This window comes from Episyrphus balteatus, chromosome 3 (assembly GCF_945859705.1).
Source record: "Episyrphus balteatus chromosome 3, idEpiBalt1.1, whole genome shotgun sequence".
Taxonomy (NCBI): Eukaryota; Metazoa; Arthropoda; class Insecta; order Diptera; family Syrphidae; genus Episyrphus; species Episyrphus balteatus.
In genome coordinates, this window is record NC_079136.1 from 119593037 (window position 1) to 119619534 (window position 26498).

At 28.9% G+C, this 26498-nt stretch overlaps 1 protein-coding gene and 1 long non-coding RNA gene across 9 annotated transcripts in view; one reads left to right on the forward strand and one right to left on the reverse strand.

The window, feature by feature from the left end:
* Positions 1-297: 297 nt before the first annotated feature.
* Positions 298-26498, forward strand: part of LOC129916343 (neuronal acetylcholine receptor subunit alpha-7) — a 235269-nt gene continuing 209068 nt past the window's right edge. For 7 of the 8 annotated variants that reach the window (XM_055996207.1, XM_055996213.1, XM_055996214.1 and 4 more), the window contains exon 1: positions 2990-3380. The gene's annotated coding sequence lies outside the window, so the exon portion shown is untranslated. Of the gene's footprint in view, positions 909-2989; positions 3381-26498 lie in introns of those variants that run through there. The other variant, XM_055996208.1, reaches the window with a different exon arrangement.
* LOC129916345 (uncharacterized) lies at positions 960-1579 on the reverse strand. Its single transcript, XR_008772443.1, has 2 exons — positions 1321-1579; positions 960-1153 (listed from the first exon to the last, which is right to left on the reverse strand). It is a non-coding gene; the product is annotated as an uncharacterized LOC129916345 (long non-coding RNA).

A 26498-nucleotide genomic window follows, 5' to 3' on the forward strand; every position in this document is an offset into this window, starting at 1 on the left:
GCTGTTGCTGCTTTCTAATACCCATTCAAGGAGAGCAAGCAAACAAAAATACAAAAAAAAAAAAAAAAAAAAATTATAATAAAATAAATGAAGTTCCTGCGCAAGCTTTCGCACAATACTGCTTGCTCCTCCACACAACACTCTTTTGTATTTAGAAGATATACTCACATTTTCCAATTTAATTTTCTACACACACAGTAAACAGGAGAAAGAGTCATCATCTCCAGCATCACAATCCAAATATCCAACAACAACAACAACAACAACAACAACAACAACAACTTCCATCCAACAAAAACGGGGGATACCTACCTAAATCTACTCTCGTATCGTAGGTATATCTCGTACATCAGGAGAATCGAAAACTTCCTTCAGTTTAAAAAAAAGAGATCTAATTTTCCATTCGCAACGACTATAACGAACGACAACAACTACGACGACTACGAGGATGATGATGGTCCATGGCCAAAAAAGCTGTCAAGACTACAAAATTTTTGCTCAATAAGTTGCAAGGATACACAGAGAAAGGACACACATAACGTTCGTTCGCGGAGTCGCTCGGAGTTGAATTTTATTAAAATATACAAAATTAAAATATAAAAAAAAAACTTGATAAATTTAATTAAATTAAATTAAATTTTTAATTTATATTTTCAATAAAAACGAAAATTATAATTTTGTTGATTCTTTTTTTTTTTTAATGAAAAAGGATATACATTAAATTTAAACAAGATTTTTTTGTTTAACCATTTTTCGCGAAAAAGTGTAAAGTGAACTGAAAAATAAAACAAAAAATCGTTTTTCTTTTCAAATTTTATTCAAAATTTTTGTCCTGTTCTTTGTTCTTTGAGCCAGCCCCAGAACAGCCTTCTCTGTTTGATCCTTGTTGTTTGCGCGTTATCCTTGAAGTAATTTATTTATATTCAACAAATCTAATTTAAAATAAAAAAGAAAGACTATTTTCTTTGGATTTTTTTTTTTTTGTATTAAATTTTCAAATCCAAAATCTCTGCCAAGGAAAAAGGACTCTCGCCATTATCATCTCAAATATATCCAACAAGAAAAAAAGTGTATCCCTTGTCTGCATGGTTCTTCTACTTTTTTTTTTTTTTTTGGTGTGTGGTGTTTGCCTGCTAGAATTCCAATAGATTTTCTGTGTAAGAAAAAAAAAAAATACAAAAAAAAGTCCTTAATTCAACTTTCTAATTAAATTTCTCAAAAATAAAAATCCTTTCATTCGAAGAAGATATCAGAAGAAGAAAAAAATACAACAAAACAAAAAAAAAAAAAAACGAAAAAGTGCAAAGTGTATCTACAAACCTACATCCTTTGCCAAGGCAATTGTTGATATCGATAAATATTCCATGGTTTTTCCTTCCATAAAAGAGGGGGAGAATCGAGAAAGGAGTACCTAGTAGGAAACACACAGAATTGGTGTATATCTTCTATCTGCTGGAGTCCTGGAGTGTGCTTTTGAACTTAAGTGTATTCGCACTTAATGAAAATTGAAAGAATATTAAATCCTTGAGCGAACAGATTTTTTTTTGTCTTGCTTTTCTTTTTTTTTTTTAATATATATCTTCTCACTTTTCTTCTGATTTTTAATAAAAAAAAAAATGTGAGTGGAAGAAGGGAAAAATTCCAAATCATCCAAAAGCAGAAAAAAAACATCATCTCCTGATAAGAGATTTTTTTTTTGTATTTCGCTGGCTCGTCCTTATCGCTTCTTCAAAATTGCGTGCGGGAGTGTAGATAAGTGTGTGAGTCTGTATACGAGTATGTGTTTGTGTATATCTCCGAAATTCCAATAAAAAGTAAATTCATTCCTCTTTCGTCTTTTTGGAGATGCTTTTGTGAAGCAGAAGAGGACAACAATAATACAAAAAAATAAAAAAAATAAAATAGAATAAGATAACGAAGAAATTCCTATACAACATATCCATCTATCTACCTGGCAAATAAGATAGAAAACTTAATTTGTATCTACACATACACAAAGATATGTAAAAAAAAAAAAAAAAATAGAATCTATGGTATTATTTTTCTCATGTATCTTTAATTTCATTTTGTTTTAAATTTTATTTCTTTTTTTTTTGACATTTTATTAAATTAAAATTCATGTATCGCTACATAGATGAACGAAAAAAAAAATACCGTTGGAATGAAGAATGAAAAAGGACTTGAATTTTGAAAATAAAATTAAATTTCATAAACCTTTTGCTACTATTTCTGTATACATAAAGTATATAGATACATTTTTGTTGTTGTTGTTGTTGTTGTCTACATAATTGATTCTCTTTATATTTTATGTTTTGTTGGTATATACCTAACTTTACATTTGTATAAAAGAGAAAAGAAAGAAAAAAATAATGAAATCGATTTTATTCAACAAGATAAATGATGAATTAAATTTGTTGCTCATTTTCTTATTTTTTTTTTTGATTTAGAGTTAAAATAAATTTGTTTTTTGTATATTTTTAATTATACAGCCTGCTGAAATGATTAAATATTAATTAAATATAAAAATCTAAAAACACAAAACACACACAAAATAAAATTTCATTAAAAAAATGTTAATAATAAAATTCTGATAAAAAATTAAAAACACAAACTTAAAATAAAATAAATAAAATAAAATAAAAATTAAAAAGAAAATGCTAACCAGGAAAGTGAACAGAACTTAAATTAATTTAAATTAAAAAAAAAAAACAAATCTACGAAGGAATACAAAAACAAAAACACAAATCATAACAAAATGCTAAATACAAAAAAGAAGAAAAATAATTTAAAAAATTAAACCTACAAAAAAAAGTATAAATTTTTTTTTTTTTTTTGAAATCAATTTATTTTCATCATTTTTTATTAAAGCTGCACGTGTTTTTTATTGCAATAAAATAAAATTAAATAACTTGTGTTCATCGAAACATTTCAAAAAATTTAAAAACAAATTAATATCAAAAATTAAAAAAAAAAAAAAAAAACAGAATGATTAAAATAAAGTGTTAAATTAACCTCGCAATAATTTTTATCTTTTAGATTCATTCTTTATTTGAAAAAAAAAAAATAAATAATTTAATTTTTTCTAAACTAAATCAAAATTATTATAATCAAAAATTATAACTAAAAAATAAGAAAACAGTATGGAGTTGTTTTAACTAAGTAGTTAGCATATAAAATAATAAAAAAAAAATTAAACAAAAATTAAATTTAGTTATAAATAAATTTAATTATAATTAATAATAATAATTAAAAAAGAAAATTCAAAAGCCAACCAAATAAAATTTCATCGACGCTAATATTATTAAAGTATGGAAAATAAATGCATATTTAATGATCGAAATTTTACAGCTGGTGGAGAGTGTTACTTCAGATTAAAAACGGTATTTAAAAACAAATTTATTTTAATATTTAAACTTAAATATGAATATATTTTTATTTTGCGTTTAAAATTTCAGTTTTGTGGCATAATTTATTTTTTTTTAAATTTTAAATTCGAATACATTTTCTATAAGGTAAAGTGTTTATCTAGAAAGTACATAAATTTCAAGCTTTATTGCATTAATTTATTTTTTTTTCTATTTTTTTTTTTTTTAAATATGCTGAAGTTAAGGGCTCTACGATTTTTGTAACTTGTACATCGATTAAATGTATTTTTTTTTTGACATTTTTCTTAAATAAAACTACTTTACTTTGCTTCCCCTGTTTATTATTGATTTTTAAACAGTTCTTTTATTCAAATATTTGCCAATACGTGTTAGTTAACAGTGCAAATTATTAATTAAACTCAATTTTCAACTTTTATTTTAGAACAGTACCGCATTTTTTGACAACGGTTTACTTTTTTAAAAACTATTATTGCAGTTTTTAAAAAAAGCTTAAAGTTGAACTTAGAACTAAAGAGATTACAATTTGAGTTCAACAAAACGGATTTTTCAGAGCAAAATCACAAACAATTCGGTTTTAATGTTTGCTGTTTTACCATGTCAATACAATCATAATTTAATTGTTAAAAAAATAACAAAAAACCATCAACACCGGTTAAGTTTTTTGTTAAAGTAGCAACAAATTATGTATTCATGATCAAAGTTCACGTTCGCTGGGGTGTATGCGTAACATAAAAATATTATTTTTGATTTAAAAAAAAAAAAAAATGCTTAACCAGTAAAAGGCTGTGGAACATTTTTTCTTTGCATTAATAATATTTTACATTGTTTAGTGGAAAATTTGAATATGAATTTGAATATGATATTTAAAGATCTATAAAATATTTCCAGAAGTTTACAATAGTTGCTGTAAAACTATTAAAAGGCTGCAGGCGTGCCTTTTAGTTTGGTTTAGTCTGATTGTATTGTATCAAAATTTCTTTGTGGGTTACGCAACATAGCAAAACGTTAACCCTTTCGGTACCAGCGTTACTCTCATGCAACATATCTTTAAAAATTCATTAAAAATATTCCATTAAATAATTTTTTTAGATTTCGATGGCTTAATTGAATAATGCCTAGTTACTGGATTAGTAAAAAAAGTTAGTCAAATATCATACTTTTAATTTTTTTTTTTAATGGAAAAAAGGACTGAAATCCATATTTTTTTTTGCAAAAATTTTTTTTTTATATACAGGGTGTCCCAAAAGTAATGGATCAAATGAAGTATGGTGATAGGGGATCTTAAGGGCTCTTAGAATTTGGTAACTTGTTCATCCCAAATCCTTACGGTTTTCGATTTAATGCAATTCCTGTGAAATTTCAAAAAATCCCTACTTTGCAACAGTATTTTGCTTCCTGCGCCCATTATTGATTTTTGTTTTTTACAATTCTTTTACTAAAACATTGCCAAATAATTAGGTACAATTATTTAATCAAAATATATTTTATTTCATACGCCATTTTCTTGCAAATTAACTAACAGTTTCAAAATTTATAAAAATCAATTTCTAACTTTAATTTGAGAGCAACACCGCGAAAATATTTTGTATGGTGTGGCAATGTTTTATTATTTTAAAAACTTGCCCTGTTATTCTAGTTTTCAAAAAGGTATAAAAGTTTCCAAAGTTGCATTTAGATCGAAAAATATTACAATTTGAATTCAACAAAACAGGATTTTTCATAGCAAAAATACAAACAAAAATAGAGGCTTTCGTTCAAAGAGAAATAAACAAACAACAGTTAGAGAAAATGTGTTTATTTTTGCTTGTTTTTTGTTCTGAAAAACCCTGTTTTGTTGAATTCAAATTGTAATATTTTTGGATCTAACTGCAACTTTGGAATATTTTATACCTTTTTGAAAACAACAATAACAGGGCAAGTTTTTAAAATAATAAACCATTGCCACACCACACAAATTTTTTTCGCGGTGTTGCTCTGAAATAAAAGTTAGAAATTGAGTTATTATAAAACTTGTACCTGTTAGTTAATTTCCAGCGAAATGGCGTATGAAATAAAAAATATTTTGATCAATTAATTGTTTCTAAATATTTTGGCAATGTTCTAGTGAAAAAATTGTTAAAAACAAAAATCAATTATGGGCGTAGGAAGCAAAATACTGTTGCCAAGTAGGGATTTTTCAAAATTTCAGAAGAACTGCATTAAATCGAAAACCGTAAGGATTTGGGATAAACAAGTTACCAAATTCTGAGAGCCCTTAAGTTGGCCTATGAGCATATTTCGTTTGATCCATTACTTTTGGGACACCCTGTATGTTGCTTACGTGCAAACATGATAGTCCGGGCGGCCACTGCAGAAACGCTCAACTCATCGAGCTAAAGAAAATTTCAAATGGGAAGTGAAAGAGGGCTATTAGTAGTTACGAAAACCACAGGTCTTCCCGTTCGCATCCTGGCACGATTGGCGTGGTAAAGTGCATCGTGCATCTCATAGAGTTAAAAGACAATATTGGTGTCAAATTAAAGGTGCTATTGTCAGCTATCAAAATTCAGAGGTCTTCCGGGCGAAAGTCTGGCAGTTTTGTCATGCAGCCCGTTTTAAGGTTAGAAGCGAAAAAAGTGAGTTTTTTCATAAAGTCTTGTTTTTTGGTATTTTGGTGGATGAGTTAAGGAGTTTTTTCACTATAAAATAAAAATAAGAGTTATTAGCATTTAAATATAAAACGATGTTTTGGAAAAAGCTTGATAGTTTATTAGCAATGACCCAAAGTATATGCAAAACTACGAATAATTCACGAAAAAGTCTCAAATAATACGCTGCGCCCCTTACAACTTACCGAATTAAAAGGCGAATTTAATTTCAAATTAAAGCTAATAATGTCTTTTTTTGAAAACCAGAGGTCTTCCAAGCCACATCTTGTCATTTCACCCCCCAGCCTGCTTGAACGTTTTAAGTGAAAATCGCTCCTAACCTTAAAACAAGCTGCGTGACCTAACTTGAAATTTTTGGCTTGGAAGACCTCTGGTTTTCAAAAAAAGACATTATAAGCTTTAATTTGAAATTAAAGTCGCCTTTTAATTCGATAAGTTGTAAGGGGCGCAGCGTATTATTTGAGACTTTTTCGTGAATTATTCGTAGTTTTGCATATACTTTGGGTCATTGTTAATAAACTATCAAGCTTTTTTCAAAACATCGTTTTATATTTAAATGCTAATAACTCTTATTTTTATTTTATAGTGAAAAAACTCCTTAACTCATCCACCAAAATACCAAAAAACAAGACTTTATGAAAAAACTCACTTTTATCGCTTCTAACCTTAAAACGGGCTGCATGACAAAACTGCCAGACTTTCGCCCGGAAGACCTCTGAATTTTGATAGCTTACAATAGCACCTTTAATTTGACACCAATATTGTCTTTTAACTCTATGAGATGCACGATGCACTTTACCACGCCAATCGTGCCAGGATGCGAACGGGAAGACCTGTGGTTTTCGTAACTACTAATAGCCCTCTTTCACTTCCCATTTGAAATTTTCTTTAGCTCGATGAGTTGAGCGTTTCTGCAGTGGCCGCCCGCTCTATGAGAAAAACACATTAGTTTTGTTATTTATTATTTTGGAACATAACTTTTTGCTATTCATATTTCTTAGTTGTGATGTTTTTGACACGATAATACTGAAAAATCATTTTTTAATATTGATTTTCATAGTTTGGGTTCGAAAGGCTTAACATACGTAACTTTAAAGTAACTTTAGTTATTTTGGGGAAAAAAAAGTTAGCACAAATAATTCGGTACTAGGTCAATATCAAGAAATAAAACAACATTCGCAAGGATCATTTACACAGAATACTTTAGTGGTGTAAACTTTTTCTTAAACATTTTAATACAAATTTTAAAAATAAAACCGTACGGTTAAGTACAAGTAAATTAGTAAGCTTTAAAATTTTTTTTTTTAATCTTTATAAATGGGAACAAATAATGGACGTTGGTCTAATTATTTGGGGAACCATGCAGTTTTTAACCCACTGAAAAAAATGTCTATAAGTTAACAAAATGTATGCTTGAAGTAAAATTTAAATTTTGTCTCGAAGTAACCGATTCCTAAATAAATTAATCATTATCTTTGTTAAAACACCCTATGCTATGGTTAAAACAATGATATTACAATAATTAATGTTATCAAAATTCTTTAACGTTGAAACCAAGGGATGGTCTTTGAAAATAAATGAATCCTCCGTTATATCTAGTGTTTCAAAAAGCCATTTATTGTAATTCCTAATACACATGCATTACCATATATTATGTGGGTATATACCCACATGCTACACTACGGCGCATCCCTAAATCGGTTCCACCCACTTTACTTCAAAGTGAAGTCCAAAAAAACAAAGTCTTTCATATCATATTTCGAAACATATCCCACAAAAGGTCAAAAAGGATTTTTTTCTGCCATTCAAATATTTAATATCAAATTTATGTGAAAACGAGTCTATTTCGAAATTTACTCTGAGCAAACATTCAGATAAAGAGGCGCGCTCTTTGAAAAAAGAAAAATGTTTCCCTCTATATGTTCTCCCTTCAATTTTTTGTTTGAAATAAGTAAAATGATAAACAAAATCAAAGTTACTCCTTTTGTATTCATATAATACTCGTATGAACTTTAAAGTTCAAATCCTACCATCCCTAATAAACAAAAAAAAAAAAAAGAAAAAAAAATATGAAATAAAAGAAGATAAACATTTTTGTGGGCAAATATTTATCGCCACACAAAAAAAGTAATTAATTTGGGGTTTTTTCTTATTAAACAAATAAAGCATTATAAAGTAAAACTGTTTTTTAATCACTTGATGTACAAATACATATGTATATACAATTTCGTATCATGTTTACTATTTAAATATAAACGGTCACTGTGGCGTATGTGTAACATTTTTTTTTTTTTCAATTGAAAACATTTGACGATTAGTACAAAGGGCGTTTTTGTCTTATTGATGTGACAGTTAATGACCTATATCATTGAAAAGGTCTCGATTAGTGTTTTATTTTTATCGATGGACATAATTCTGCGTTTTGTGCAGCAGAGTAGTCTCATTTCCAGTGCATTTTATAAGGGACAAAAATTTAATATTTCTCTAAAAAAGGTGATAACTGAATGGTATTTTCAGCTGAATGTTTTTTGTCATTTAGCTAGCCCGATTGCACCAATAACAAATGATTATATTATTAAAAAAATACTCTAAGGTTTTCGTTGCTCCAACAAATGATTGATGCATTTAAAGCGAATGCGTCTTAAATTGACTGAAAATAAAATTTCAATGTATACTATTTTTGGCCAACAGTTATATTATAATAACATATTTTTTAATATTAAAATATTAAGTTAATGCACGCCACAAGCTTAGCTTAACTTCTGAGGTCAATTTATTTGCCCCAGTCTTAAAACTTTGATCCCTAGAATTTCCTTTCTAGGAATAAAATGGATAAAATGCCTACCGCTCAGAAAATCACAAAATTTACTAATTTTGTTGAACCATTTTATATAATTTAAATTTTATTTATTTAAAAAAAGGTTTTTTTAATTCAATTCAATTCAATTAAGATAATTGGTGTTTTCTATTTTGCACCTTGTAATTACAATGTTCTATTTAGTGCTTAATTTGCTCTTCTGACTTTTTAAAAAAACATCTTATAGTTTTACAACTTTTAGCCTAAATTTATATCAGTTTGTATTCTTATAATTAAGAACGTGCGACCAAAAACATAACACACATATGTATTAGGGTGGGTCAAAAAAATTGAAATTCGATTTTTTGATTTGGTACACCTCTAGAATATACTCGCCAAATATGAGCTCTTTATCTTAATGGGAAGGTCCTCGGATTTTTAATTTTCCATTTTTACATCAAGCTTCTACTAAAAAAAAAAATATTATTTTTTATTAATTGAATTTTTAGCCAATTTTTTTTTACATATTCTTGTAGAATATTGAACGCTCTACAAAAAATGTTAAATACACTTTTTTGAATTATCTAACCGTTTAGTAGATATTTGAGGTCCAAAAATCGAGAAAATCTTTAAAAATTGTTTTTTTGTTCTTAATTTTGTAACAAATTGAAAAATTATAACAAAACAAAACAAATTGCTCCACAAAAAAGGTCTTATTAACTTTTTTTTTTATTAATCTAACCATTTGAAAGATATTCGAGGTCAAAGTTAAACAAAAATATACAAACTTTTTTACTTTTCAAAATTTTCTACTTCAATGAAAAGGCCTTATTATTAAATTAGTAAGATGGATTATTGTAAGGGCTTAAATGTTATACAAAAAAGTCCTTGGCATCAAATCGGTTGCTTTAACCGTTTAGAAGATATTCGCATCCAAACCAATGCCCACTGATTTCAATAGTTTTCTTATGGTGTCCCTATGCATTGCGACTTGGATGCGAATATCTTCTAAACGGTTTCCATTTTTTTGACCCACAATTATATGTATCAAACTACTGAGAAGTTGTTAAAGAATTATTTTGTTCACTTACTTAACGAATTCCTACCGAAGTATCATCGAAGTTTGATAAGACTTCTTTAAGAAAATGATACAAGATATAAGTTTTCTAGAAACGTTAACGAAGCTTAAACTTTTGAAATTCCTTTTTGATAACAAAGATTTTTAAGTAAGTTATAATTGCTGGGATTTTGTTGTCAAAATTTCGTAAAACAATTAGCGCGGTTATCTTGTATATTCTGTAGATGAATATCATTCCTCCAATTTTGTCAAAAATACAAAAAATTACCAAATTTCTCAGTAATTGGTGATTGAAAAAAAAAAAACGATCTTAAAGCTTATAAAACTTCCAATTATCTGAGCATAAAACCATCTCTGTTTCTAAAACTTGGAAAGATGTTCTTCAAAGTTTGGTTTTAGTTTAAAAAGTGAAGTCATTGGAATTTAATACGCGTTTAGATCGTAGAAATCATTTTTTTCAAAAATTAGACTTTAATTGCCAAAATCACCATATGCCTGACAAATTAGTTTTTTTTCTCATTGTTCCGTTTGACATTTTTATCCCAGAACTTAGGATGCTTTTGAGTGCTAGTTGGAGAGTTTGAAAAAAGTCGCCCATGTATCATTAAAAAATAAATTGGGCCATAGTTCTTATGTTAAGCACCTATCACCTTGCAAAGATCTATTTTTTTACATGCATCTCTTTTTACCAGGCTCATTGCAACCTTTTTATCGTAGAGTAAATATACAAAGATATATTGGTTAACTCGCCATTTTGCAAATAACACAGCCACACAAAAAAAATAAAAGTTCTGACCTGGGGTTGCGACCAAGTTTTTCATATAGTTTTTGGGTCGTTGAAAACGAATCCGAAGTCTATTTTCCCAAATCACGTCAGGTTTTTGAAATATCCTCAAAAAATGTCTAAACTAAAAAAAAAAGTTCTTATCTCACATTTTTTTGATGATATCTCAAAAACCTAACGTGATTTGGCAAAATAGACTTCGGATTCGATTTAAGCGATCCAAAAACTATATGAAAAACCTAGTCGCAATCCCAGGTCAGAACTTTTATTTTTTTTTTGTGTGGCTGTGTAATCAAATGATACATTGAAAATGGGCCAATATTTTGATAAGTATACATTCATCTAATTATTATCTACCTTTCATTTTGTTAAATAAAGAAAAAAATACCATCAAAAACTATGCTATTAATTCATCTTCTTCTTTTCTCCTTCTTTTCATTCTGACTTGCTGTAATCCAACAGAATTTAATTCTGATTGATGAAATAAATTAAGTTTTTCCTGTCAAAAAAAAAATCGATATATCATACAAACCCTGCACAACTTTTCAGAAATTCTTTTAAATAATTTTAATAATTTGTTATATCGAATTTTTTTTTGTCGACTCTCATCAATATGGCCCCAACAGATTTTCCAAAGTACCATCATCGTCTCATTCAAAAAAAAAAAAATTATAAAAGTATATAACACTTTCTCTAGAAGGTTCAGAAATATTATGTATATAGAATACCATGGATAAGTTCCCAAAATGTTCAAAAGTATTACCTCACAAAAATTAACAATAATCCCTCGAGGGGCTACCAATTACAGGAGAAAAAAAAAATATTTTTATGTCTACCAACTTCAGATAAAACAAACGTGCCACAGAAATAAATATATATCTACCCAACAAAAATAAAAAGGACACATGCCAAGTCACCCACCAAGGGAAAAAAACACATACACATAACCTCCAACCAAAAAAATTAAAATAAATTAAAAACCAAACAAATAAAAGAAAACCCAGGTTAAAAAAGTCTGAAAATAGTCCAAAGTAAGTGATCCCTTATTTTACATTAAAAATGAAATAAAATTATACAAAAAAAAAAAAAAGAAAAAACCTACCTCCTTCTCACTTTCTGCCAAAAACCATTCATTTAACATCTCTTGAAGATAATAAAATGATATTGCTATTGCTTTTACTTTTTATCTCATCAAAGCACGTTCTAGGCACCTCCCAAAAAAAAAACCTCCAAAACATCCTCGGCCTGTCGGTCGGGTATATACTCAACTCGTATCTCTCCTTGAATTCAATCCGATCAAAGACCCGAAAGTTAGCATAAGGCATCTAAGGAGTAAGCATCATTGGATGTATAATTGAAAATTGCCCTCGCAAAAACGCTATAAATTCCAATTTTCCTCCAAAAACCATCATCATCAATGCAACTCGCAGCAGTAGCATCAGGAAAATATACCAAAGCAACAAATCCATCTTCAAGAGCCTTCCCCCCCCCCCCCCCCAATGTTCGTTCGTCCTTTCTGATCCCAGTATCTTCTCAATGTGGATGACCTCAATCTATACACGTCTAAAAAAGAGCGCAAGAGAAAAAGAGACTGAGAGTGAATGAGAGAGAGTGTGATATTCAATTGGACAGAAGAACATCAATTTAAGCAGTAAAATCTAGATATCTGGTAAAAATTTAATTAAATCCTTCAAATACCAGAAACCAAAGTTTCTATAAATGTGGTGCTGCTATGCAAATTGTCCTACTATGCCATTTCGCACAATGTTGCAGTAACCTAACGAAAACAATATAGTCCTTCTGATGCTACTCCAAATGCATATATAGTAGACCTACATAAACATAGATTTATATATATTCAATCCCATCCTCAATTTATTTCTATTGTTTTAGCAGAATAACTACGACAAGGAGGACGTCATAGGGACTAAGAGACAGACGAACCATCTGACTGACGAAAGGACAACGAAATTTCCAGCTTAGAGTTTTTTTTTTTTCTTCCACTTAAATAGACGAGTTAGAAAACAAAAAAAAAATGAAGAATAAAGAATGAGAATGGAAAATCGAAAGCAATAACCTTTCGCAATAATAAAGAACACACAGGACATGGCCCGATTTATTCCCTTTTCCCACCCAAACTCCTCTAAAACCATTTTCATCCCTAGCAATTTAAATGCAACAGAAAATGGTATACTATATAGAGTCCAAGCAATTGTTTTCTTATCCTCATATCCTTCATCGTTGTATATTCCTTCCTGCCCTAGATACAGACCAAAAAGGAATATGCATACATATATTTATATCTACTATACACCCAATTGACATAGAGAATAGATATTAAAAACAAAAATCTAAGATATCCCAGTAGTTATCCTTAAACTATTCCCACTCTCTTTTTTTCTCTCTCGCTCTTTATTTGTTTGCAAAAAAAAAAAAAACAAAACACGATGAAAATAAAACTATTTTGATTATTTTCCTTTTTGATAATAATAATGTCTTTGCTGTCGTTGTTCAAAGGATCCATTTTCAACCTCGAAAACCAAATAAGTTTACACACAACGCGGGTTTTTTCACTTGCACCAATACAAAACCAGAGCAAATTCAATAGAAAGACCATGTCCTTGCCCATAAAAAATATTAAAACAAAAGTTTTTACTCCGGCTCGAAGGACCAAAATAAAAAAAAAAAAACGAAACAAATAAAATAGATATACTTGAATTAACTGTGAGAGAAATTTTCGCTCTTTTGCCGCAATAATTTTTTACTCATTGAGAGAAAACACACACATATATAAATGTGTATTGCAATATCTCTCAAATAAATATAATTTTGGAAATCCTGGAAAATTGAAAAAAAGATCAAATAGTGAGTTACAGAACTCATCATCTATTCGACATATGTACCAAAAACAACAACGACAATAATTTTTTTTTTTGTTAAATAAGCCCACACAACAAGTTTTTTTTTGTATGTGTATAAAACATGGATATACACATATTGAAGGGAAAATAATAATACACACAGGAAAATACAAAAAAAAAAAAATCCTATAAGAATCACAGTGTGATACAATATTGTATGACAGCGAAAAAAAAAAAACATACAAAAATGTAAACAAATTTAATACTTATACGAGTACCTGTGTGTAAATGTGAGTACCTACACACTGTTATAAATCAGACCAAAGTTATGACTTCAATAATATTTGTTCAGAAAAAAATACACGAACTCGATATTTACATACAGGAGAAAAATAAATAAAAATATATAATAATAATAAATAAGAGTCGCGCAATATTCTGTCTGACTCATTTTATATATTTCTACATAGATTGAGTTTAATAAAAGTTTTGAAATTCTATAAGATATCTGATATATTTTTTTCAGAAAAAAAAAAACTGTTATTTTCCTCAGAAATTCCGTCAAGGTCTTGGATTGAATACACGGTGCGACACTGAAAATACATCCGACGAATTACATAGTGTAGGTTGTTCGTATGGTCAAATAATGCATAAAAATATTTTGTTATATTTTTGGAACCCTCCATTTTTTTTTTAATTTACAAAAAACCATTTTTACAGACTTTACGATGTAATCTACCAATATCTCAGTCATTTTTTTAACAATTCTCAATATGTTACATGTTTTTGGAAAGAGGATTTCCAGACCTTTTGAATGATGTATATAAGTCTATTGTTTAAACAAATTAAGTAAAGGTTTTTATCCCATAAATCTTGAAAAAGTGATTTTTTTTATCAATTTTTTCAACTTTACCCAATTTTTTTTTGCAAAATAAAACATACAACAAAATAAAGTAAGGTTATATTCTGAAAGAATATACATTTAAGCACAAATTGGCTTATTTTTTTTTTTAATTTGACCAAAACTGCGGAATCTATGCTACTTTTTCGCAAATAGAAAATGTGGCTTTTCATGATGTGAATTGCAAGGTGCACAATAGGGTGTTCGTTATTTTAAAATAACTAGAATTTCTATGCTCCTAGGATCTTATATGGTTGGAAATAAACTAAAAAAAATAATCCCCAAGTTTCAAGTCTCTAACTTAATTTTAACCCGTGCCGCCAAGCGGTTGAAGTTTCTTATGGGAATAACATGGGGTTTCTTGGACCTTGTTCGATCAATTTTAAATTCCAGCCAAACCATTTGTTCAAAAAATTTAAAACTTTACAGGCTCAAATTTAATAAGTGCAGCTATCATGTGAACATTTTTCAGATTTTTAATTGTTATAATTTTAGAGATATAGCTTGTTAAAAAAAATCATTTTTTTCAGACTTTTTCAAAAATCGCTCTTTACACGTTTAATGCAAAAAAATTAAAAAACATACATTTTTATTCATAAATAAAGATTCGAGAATGTATATTGATCAAGATTCGGGAATCCGAAACATACCTACAATATATACAATAGGGTGGTCCTTAACACAAAATTAATGAAGACATCCGATCGATCGTCTCCAAATAAATTAAAAAAAAAATCTCTAATTTGTTCAGATTTTTATCTATGTATTGTATACCCTTTACTCGCCCTGTATCAAACTGAAATTCTTGTATGGACTGTGCGCCTGATTTTTTGATAATTCCCATATATCTCCTTTACGGCTTATCGATTTTGTTCTTGCACAATTATACTAATAGATTTATCCATAATAATATTCCATTCCAAAAATAGTATCAAAAATATATTCTTCAATCACGAAAATAAAAAAAAAAAAAACGAAAAGGAAATCCACTTTTTTATTACCCATTACGTTTATTACACTTTTTTCTAGATTTATCAAAAACGGCTCAACAAATTTTTTGCAAAGGTAATGACCCATTTTTCCAGGTCGTGCACAGATGAAACTAGTATCAAATGAAAGCTTATGTTGAGCTTTATAAGTGAGCCAAATATATTCAAAAATTGGTTTTGGGGATTTCAAGATATTTGAGTCTGAAGTTGGGGCCGGAAAAAATCTGAAAAATGTGATGTTTTCAATACATAACTCTTCATAGCTGCGATGTAAAAAAAAACCTAGAAAAACAATTACCAAATGAAAGGTTAGAGAAATCTTATTGTTTTTGTTCTATTTTATGTGGTCTATTTTTCTCTGTGTATCTTTGGACTGGTGCTAACTACGCTCAGTGATTTTTCATACATGGTTTTTAGACTTTTTTTTGAAAAAAAAAAATTCCTTAAAACTGATTTCTACGACTGATATCTCGAGAAAATAAGTTATGACATATAATTTAAAAAGTTTTCTGATTTTTTTTTTGTACGAGTAAATTAAAACACTTATGAAAAATATTGCATAAATTGGTTGAGCCGTTTTTGGGAAATTTTTCTTTATTACAAAAAAGTAATATAGTAGCACTTGATACCTAAAAACTTAGTACTACATAATATCCGCAGTATTTTCTCCTAACTGAAAATAATTTGTTTTCATTTACTGCATGGGTTAGTGGGTAAAAAATACTTTACCAATTTTCGCTTGCGATACTTAATGGGTCCGAAATCTAAGCATCCCATATATGAAAAATTTCGACAGAGGTGAACTGGTTTAATTTATTTTAATTATTTTGTTTGCTTTCTAACTGTAGGTCACTGTGGTGTATGCGTAACTTTTTTTTATATTGAAATATCTTATTGGTTAATACAAACTGTAAAAAATGTAACTGTTAGTAATTTTTGTATTTATTAATTACACTTTTCAAGAACCTTTTTCATATAAAAATATCAACAAATAATTTTGATCACCTTTTTGTGTCAAAAATAATATATGGAACACTTTTTCGTTTCGCGATCGCATAGCTCTAAGCTTAATAGTAGTAGTCACCGTATAAACCCTCCGCTACGATTAAGCTTACCCCAACGGAGGAGACTTGATGAAAATCTCGAAAGTTTATAGTTTTTGTTTAAACCTATAACGAGTAGCATTTTTTCTTCTTTTTTATACAAAGAAAAAAAAAAAAAAATAACCACAAGAATAACTTTATGTACTTCAGGTATTTTTAATCATAAAATAGTTAAATATACCAAAAATTAGTTTAATATGGGAAACCGACGAAGTTACGAATACCAGAGTTACGGGCGACAGTGTTACGAGCGTCAAAGTTACGCGAAACCGAAGTTACGAAAAACTAGAGTTACGAATTCTAAAGTTATGTTAAGCTATGACATGTGATTTTTGGGTTGGCAACAATTGCGAGGAACGACATGGAATTATGGAAATACAAACAAGAGATTAACATTTTTCTCATTGGTCAGAACTAAATGAGTAAAGCGAAAATGGGTGTTATTTAATCTTGTAAAATTTTGATTGGATATGTATAGATATATATATATGGTTTTGTTTTTGTGAGAAGATCGCAAAAATGTTGAAATAGAAAAAAAAACATGAGTTCTATTAATTAATATAATTATTCATAGCGTATTTTGTAATACCCACTTTGTTATTATTTATATTAAAATAATAACCAAACCACCCTTTTTTTTTTACAGACATTATTTTGGTGTGGTGAACTGTTGTTGCAATTGTTGCCAACCCAAAAATCACATGTCATAGCTTAACATAACTTTAGAATTCGTAACTCTAGTTTTTCGTAACTTCGGTTTCGCGTAACTTTGACGGCCGTAACTCTGTCGCGCGTAACTCTGTTATTCGTAACTCCGTTACCATTTCGTTTAATATATCAGATATATAGATAAATATGCCAGAACGACATGACATAACACAAATTAACCCGACATGGTTAATATAATAATTCTTAGATAAAACTATTTATTTTTAAAAGAAAATCCAGTCGCACATATTGCCTTCAAGTTGTTGTTGACTATTAAAAAAAAAACACCAATTAATTTGATTGTCAATGCGTGTCAATAATGTCTCACCATTCAGTCCAAAAATTTCGTTTTGACAAAATTGCTGACACCTCTATAACGACAGCAATTATTTATCTGCAACACAACTTGTCTCAAGTGTTATAATCTGTTTGCGTGTCGAAAAACAATTTAACTATGTATACGAGAACGAGTATAACATTTGTGTCAAACGATTCTCCACTGGATGTTGTCAACCTGGTATACTTTTTGGCAGCTAAAAATAACCCCCTACCCTCTTGTTTCTTTCCTTCCTGCCCGCTTAACTTTTATCACCACTATAATAATACATAATATCTGACAGAAGAAAATGGAAGAATAAAATATTTTGGCAGTGTTGTTACCTCTCTGGCTCATGTTTCCTTCAGATATACCAACAAGACAGTAATATGTGCCCCATTGCAAATTAACTATTCATATGGCAACGATTGTCAGGTTGGTATTGTTTTTTTTTTCGTGACCAGGAACTTTAAGCACCTTATTTTCGGTTCTGTTCTTGTGACCAAAACAAAAATATTGCGTGTGACAGACAAAAGAAATCGTACAAATATTATTGTAATTTTTTTTTTTTGATATTCAGAGAGAAAAAAATAAATAAAACCAAGCAAAAGAAAAGAAGAAAAAGTAATCACGACGACCCTTTCACACACACATTTTATTTGTGATGATAAAATTTTATCAGTCATTTCATATGTCACGTCACAATCCTTTTGTGTTTTGTTTATATATTGCCTTGCAGTTAAGCACCTAATTTATTTAATTCGTATTATTAAAATTCACAGTCAGTTGGACGCAATATTGTGTCTTCCGAATCAGTCTAATAAAAAACATAACTCCTTATTAAACAGGGTCGTATTTGTTTGTCTTGTCGAGTTCACGGGCTGGATACATAGGCCTTATCTTTGATTACTTTCATTTTCACGTAAGGGGCGCTTTGTGAAAAGCTTGTACTTCAGAAGAAATACTCCTGATGTCCCAGTTTTATTGTTTCCACTCCATACTTAGCAGTGGAGGTGGTTATGTGTCCGTATTCCATCATCCACCGTCTAAAAACATTTTTCTGTACTGCATATTAAGATGAATTTTCAAAGCCTCCAAAGGTATTATTATCATATTATATGTATTTTATAATGTAGAAATCAAAAAAAATTATTGAAAAAAAAAACTGGTGGAAGTATATCCAAAAATTAGGGGGTCTTAAAATGTTTAATTATTACCAAAACAATTATAAGAAAGGTTTATAGTCTCTCTCTGATTAAAATAATCCAGGAGTAGTAAAGGTCCTTTTATAAAATCATATATAATCTTAGAAATCTAGTTTAAAAATACCAAGGGGTCTTAATCTAAGATTTATGTACTTTTAACCAGTTTAAGAAACTTATAGTTTTTAAACTTATTAAAAGTATAGAAATGCTCATAAAAATAAGTTTTGGGAACACTAAACTAGTTCATAAATCACATCGAAAGACTAAGAATTAAGGGGTCTTAATGTTTTTAAATATTTTTCCAAATTGCATAAATTCTGTCAAAAAAAACATTAGGAAATATTAAATTAGAACATAAATCAGGTGCCTCTCAGGTGCACATAAAATATAGTTAAAACATACTTAGAGGCCTTTAAGTGTTTAAACTGATCAAAATTCTAAAAATTCACTTACACTTAATACATTTTGAGAACATTAAACTAGTATACATTAATCACTTTGATAAAACAAGTGTTTTGGATTTTAACGTTGTAACTTGTTTCAATTTTTATCAGATAGAAGTCGCTAAGCAAAAAACACTTTTTGAGAATAGTGTAAATTTTCCGAGTTAAATGAATTCCAAGTGCACATTTATCTTTTAAAAAAAAGACGTTAGTATATCAGAAACTTTAGAGGTCTAAAAGTTTTAAAATTGATCGAAAGTTAAAAATTTCTTTTAAAAATTCATTTTGAGATCTGTTAATCAATTTTATTTACATAAATCTCTTCAATAAGAAGTGCGTTTAGGGTCCTAACGTTGTTAGTTGATTGATTTTTTCCGACAAACTAAAAGACTAAGAAATCGCTTAAAAAATAAACCAATTCTCAGAAAACATCAAATGAGTGAAATAAATCCTTAAAATTGTGGATTAAAAATATATGGGTTCAAAGTAATAAACGTGCCTACCTTATTTTTTTTCTATGAAAAGCCTTCAAACATTTGTTGGTTCTAGGAAATTTATTGTTTCAAGGACATACAACTTAGATGTTCCTTAAAAAACAGCTTAGTTCATTCAGTACAATTGATTAAATAATGTAAGAGTCCTTAAGTACTCAAAAGACTTATCAAGTTTATCGTGTTTAAATTCGGCAATAATCGAAAAGTTGAAAAAGCAATTTTTATAAATTTCTAACATTAATGGGCTTTAGGAAATTAATTGTCATGTAAAAGAATAGGTAAAGTATAAAATTTTATAGCGATGCCCATATTTTAGTTAAATTCAAGTGGTGACAGATGAAAATGACAGCCAGGTCCATCCGCTATTAAAAATTGGTTTTTGCACTCTGAGTGAAGCTGGCCTTTTTCTACACAATAAATGTGAAGAAACTACTTAAACCTATAACCTTCATTTTCCTTATTTCACTTCAGTGTACTTAACTTGTTGTACGGTGCCGCATGAAAATAATCGAATACAAGAAAATCATATTTCGAACCCATAGTAAGGGATTGCTATTTTTGTTTTGTTTCATTTTTGTTTTCAGACTTAAAATTCGTTCCCTAGCAAACTTCATGGGCTTAAATATGACAGCTGACTGCATGTTTGGCATACATAACAAGATTTTTCATACAATTGAGTCCTCGGTACCCAATCCGGTGAGACCTCTGGTCGGAACCTACAAGAAAAACCTATATGTCCAACGCTCTTCATGAAGAGGAACTCGAAAGAGTAGTCTGTATTTTCCTAATGAGAACCCTCATATTAGTAAGTACTAAGCATATAATATTCTTATCCCTTTCTGGCTTGGTTTCTAATCCCATGATCTTAACTATTCTATAATCTATACTAAATAGGACGAAATATTCACGAAAAGGCTCCAAAAAGAGCTGTTTCAATTCAAAATGCTTTTTTCCCAGACTCTCTTGCCCCTGTACCTACCCAAGATAGATATCCACTTTTTGGCGAGATCATAAGACTGACAGTTTCTCACAATTTTCATGTCATCATATCATTGTTGGCAATACTCACTGTGAACTGTAAAAATTTAAAAGTAAAAATCATATGGAAATTCTATTTAACCCAGCGTTAGCTTTTAACCTGACTATTAAATTGGTTATTGGTAGGATGAAATACAAACATATGTATGTATAGAATTCAGTTAAATATTTAAAGTGAGCTATAAATTTGATTTTTGGTAAGCCCCATAATGTCTCTAATCCCGTCCTTAGTGCAGACTCAGAATTTCGGAATAGATTTCTCGCTTTTATTGTATTATGTACAAAAATGGTGGCCAAATAGAGATAACAAAAAATGTAAAATGGTGGATCGATTCAACAGTCAATTGCATTGAAGTTTCTCTCTCTAAACACATATGGCGCTAGTTTCTGTTTTGATTTGACAGTTTCATTTCAAATGTACCTCACATTCCCAAAGTTCTTTTTTGTGAATCCATTATCAAAGGTTTAATTTTTACCTGTCAAATAAAGAAATATTTGTATTGCTTTTGTATAAAATATTCCATTTGTATTATTTCTAATCCACCCCTGACACAATGTCCAAATGGCATGTGTGGGCAACATTTAATTAAAGTTAAGCTTTTTCCGTGTTTTTTTTTTCTCTCACAAAACACTAACCCAATTGACCACCATCTGTTTATGAAAGACATGAAACAAATAAAAAACAAATAAATTGAGAACAAAGAAAGAGAAAGGATAGAAGAAGAAGAAAAAAAAAAACACAAAATTCAATTTCGTTTGAAGTGTGTTTATAGTAAAACTAACAAATTTATTCTTTTTCGCAACAAAAATGAAAAAAAAAAAAATGAAAAAAGATTTAATAACATCCCTGCAGTGTGCCAATTCACCATTCACCAGGGGAATCAAACAAACCACACCAGGGTTGGCTGTGAGGTTTTTGTTTTTGTTTTTTTTTTTTTTTATAATATTTGTTGCAAATAGTTTATTTTTCATTTTTTTTTTTTTTTTTATTTTTATTTTTATTTGATATAAGGTCATAATATTTTCAATGCGCTGTCGTTCACTATTCATAAAGAGAAATCCTTTTAGTGAGTTGTTTTCTCGTGAATGCTTATTTTTTTTTGTTGGAATTTTTGATGAAATTTATTTTTTTTTTCATTTTTTTTTACCGTTGTTGCGCTATGATGCATTCTAGCGGGTATGAAATGGCTCTTTAAAATGGGAATAACCATCAACCACACCACATAGCGCATACATCTACATATAATATAAATTGGTCGACCGATCATCATTGTGTGAGGAAAGTTTTCCACTCCACTAAATCTGCAATTCAACATAAAAGATAGATTTATTTTCTCGTATAGATTTTCTTTAGAAAACTTAAAATGAAAAAAAAAATAAAAAAAAAAAATATAACAAAAAATAAATAAATAATAATTCTAAAAAAGAAAAAAAAAATGCAAAAAAAAAAAACACCATCTTGTATATTTCTCCATTGAAATATGACCTTTTTGTGTTCGTTTTGGAACGTTCGTGTTCGATGATGGCGATGATGATGATGGCAATGGCGATGCTGATGACAAGAACTATAACTTGTGATATACATATATACGATTATTTGTATGTTGGTATACAAAAAAATGTGTGATATTCAAAAAAGTTTGATGCCAATCGATATGTCAATGTTGAGCAGTGCATTTATTAAACCATAATGGATGACGATGCCGAAGTATTCCATCATCGAAAAAAATATATTTTTTTTTTCACCACGATAATGACTTAACGAATGACAAAGACCACCCACACAGTAGAGTATTTAACCAGCAAAATCATGACAAAATATTTTTTTATATATTTTTTTTCGTTATTAAATAACTGATATGATGCTGTGAGATGGTTGACAATTTGTTGTTTTTGTTTATGAATTCTTTCCGAGAATCGAAATTAATTGGAAATTTTGTTGTCTTTTTCTTGGAAATTTAATAATATTGCCTTATTTCATTTCAAAAACAAAAATGAGATAAAAATGCTGGATGGAATCAAGCTGTTTTGACAACTCTACAACTGACCAGATCTGTCAATCTAATGATATTTGTGCAACTTGCACTTGGATTGGAGGGGTTATATCCTTTCATTTCAGGTTTTTTTTTTTTTTTTAATTATAATCTTTTCAGTTGTATTTTATGGTGTTAGAAATCAAGCAAATTACACTGTGATAGTTCGATTTTGCAACAGAAGCGAGACACATCGATTCTAGTTAATTCGAGTATGCTGAATTCAGTGGTGGCAACCGTTTTGAAAGTTTGGCTCAGGTTTTCGAGATATTTCGAAAATAAAATCTTAGGTCGGGACTATTAAAATACTGATAATTTCGAATACTTAAGTTTTTTAAAGCAGTTTTTAGCTTAGAGAAAAGCTATTCCTGTATATAGCTATATGTTTAACACTATTCCAACCTAGATTGTTATGTTTCGGTAGCTTACAAAGCATTTTATAAACAAAAACTTCACTTTTCAAGTTTTTTTTTATTTTGTTGACTTTCAAAGCCTTTAATATGGATGCAATTTGAGTTTAACATTGATTCGGGATATTTTATATTATTTCCATAGCATGTTATTCCAAAAATGAATAAAATACTGCAAACCTGAAAAAGTTCACTAGTGAAAATCAGTCTATTAAGCTAAGGAAATGTATTAAATAACACTGGTAAGCAAAATTAAACTTTTTTTGCCACAAGAACCAAAATATACTTTTCTGTAGTTGAAAGGGGTGCTGAACTCGAATCCAAAGCCATAAATATTTATTTGACTTCCATTTTTTTAAATATTACAGTTATAAAAGGCAAAAAACGTTATTTTGACTGCTTTTATCCCGGCAAGATGTAAGTATATAAGAACGTTTTTTGTTCTTCCAAAAACTGTTTAATTCATTTATTATCTGACATATCTTAAGCTTAAGCTGAAAATCCAAAAACTATCTTAACTTAATCTTAAGTTCAGGTTTTGATACATTTCCGTAGCTTAGTAGGCTGATTTTCACTTGTGAACTTTTTCAGGTTTGCAGTATTTTATTCATTTTTGGAATTATATGCTATGAAAATAATATAAAATATCCCGAATCAATGTTAAACTCAAATTGCATCCATATTAAAGGCTTTGAAAGTCAACAAAATAAAAAAAAAACTTGAAAAGTGAAGTTTTTGTTTATAAAATGCTTTGTAAGCGACCGAAACATAACAATCTAGGTTGGAATAGTGTTAAACATATAGCTATATACAGGAATAGCTTTTCTCTAAGCTAAAAACTGCTTAAAAAAACTTAATTATTCGAAATTATCAGTATTTTAATAGTCCCGACCTAAGATTTTATTTTCGAAATATCTCGAAAACCTGAGCCAAACTTTCAAAACAGTTGCCACCACTGAATTCAGCATACTCGAATTAACTAGAATCGATGTGTCTCCGCTCTGTTACAAAAAAAAAGTTCTAAAAACTATCACAGTGTTATTGAAAAAAAAGATGACAGTACCTCAAATATGTAAGGGGTTTTAAAGCTTTTAAATATTACCAAAACAAATGTTAGGTAAGGTTAATAGACTCTCTAATTAAAGCAGTCTAGAGATCGTTAAGGTCCTTTTATGCATTTTTCCTAGTTGCATATAAAATTTTGAAAATCTTGTTAAAAAATACTTAGGGGTCTTAGACTGATCAAAAGTCTTAAAAAACCTTTTTTATATAAATTTTGGGAACATCAAACTTGTATATAAATCATTTAAATGAAATTAGTGGTTAGGTTCTTAACGGTAGTTAGTATATCAAAAAAATTAGGGTCTAAAAGTTTTTCAACTAATAAAAAGTCTAAAAATTCTTTTTTCTTTATTTTTAGGGGTCTTAAAGTTTTTAAACTGATCAAAAGTCTAAAAGATCCATATTTTGAGAGCTTTTTAACTAATTTTAGTTACAAAAAACTCTTCGATAAGAAGAGTATTAAGGGTGCTAACGTTGTTAGTTGATTGACTTATCAAGTAATTCAATTTTTAGAAGTAAACCAATTCTCAGAATAGACCACATTGCCTGAATCAAATAAATATCAAATGCATATTTAGGGTCTTAAACTGCTGATTAAAAATCTAGGGGTCTAAAGTAATAAAAGTGTCGCTATCACATTTATATATTATTAACATTTGCTAAAATTTCGTTAATTCAGTATAATATCTTAAAAAATGTAAGTGTCCTTAATAACCCAAAAAGCTTATCATGTTTACCGTCTTTAAATTCGGCATTAGCTGGAAAGCTGAAATGGCAATTTTTTTTTATATACGTTTCTAACATTTATGGGTCTCAGGAATCTTTTTAGTTCACCAAAAAATGTTTTTTTTTTGTAATGGCCACAAAGGTAGTCAGAATGTAAGAGAAAATTATAAAGTTGGGTCATTTAGAAGAATATAATAGGGGTCTGATTGTAGTCCTAGTCCTACTCAAAAAACTGTGAAGGTCTTTAAAATTTAATATTTGGCTTAAAAAGTAATTTTAAAGCATTAAAATGTATCAATGACTCAGACCCTTAGTTCTTCTTCTTAATTTTTTTTTCATTGATTCAGAATCTTAAGAATATTCAAAACAAAAACAAAAGCACTGGTCACAATATTCGAGAAGTTAAAATGCTTAATAAAGTCAAAGTCCTTAATATTTGATATTAAGTTAATTAAGGTTTCTTTTGTGTTTGCTAAAAATTGTAAGACCCTAAGTTCACAGAAAAAAAAGAAAACAAAAAGTTTTTCTTTTTCGTTAAGTTTCAAAAAGTCTCCTCTGTCCGGTAAACAGCAAAATGCATTTTTTGTCATTGATTAGTTTTATATAATCCACTGTTTGAAAATGATATATCGATGTCAAATAAAAGGGATTGCATTTTCAAAGAAGACTGAAAGTTAAAAAAGGTCCTTTGATACTGCGGGCGCATAGAATGGAATTAATTTTAATTAGGGTGTACAAAAGTTGTTGAAGGTTCTAGAGAGGAATTTTTCAATGAAAGTATTGTTTCAAAAAGACATATTGAATTCTGTGGAAGGAAATACTATAAAAAAGGAGGAAGTCATAATGGTTCAATTTCTATAGGTATTCGGTGCTGTTGGAGGTTTTTTTTTTTTTTTTTTGAAAATATGCTATCTGAATAAGATTAACCTTTTTTTCTGCTTGGGTTGATGGATTTTTTTTTTGTTTACTTTGACTGACGACACGTGCAAATATTTGTACTACTAATAAGTGATATCGTTTGTGTTTGGTCCGTGAACAAGGGACTAATTAACATAAGTTTGCCATAAAATTTTTTATGGAATAAATTGAATAAAATTCGAATTTCGATTGTGAATTCAACCCGAATTCTTTTTCGAAAATATTATGTTCGAAAAAGAAATTACTGAAACGGAAAAAAGTATGCTTTTGAATGATGGTGAGTGATTTTTCGTTCTCGAGGAAAGTGTTTGGTTCCCAAAAATAGAGATATTTTCTTTTTTATGCTAATCCAATTAACGTTTTAGCTTCTATAAAGTACTATGGATAAGGAAATTATTTAATCAGTCTTATGACTGAGATACTACAGTCTTACAAATCTTCAAAACTCTTCTGCAATTCATGACAGAACGTCCTCTTTGTGTACCTGTCGTCTAAAGCACACTAATTCTAGTTGGAAGATTTTGAAGCTTCTGTAAAGCTTTATAAAAGTTCATTCGTTAGATCGGAAATAGTTATAAGTCGTTAGATGGAAGTGTCA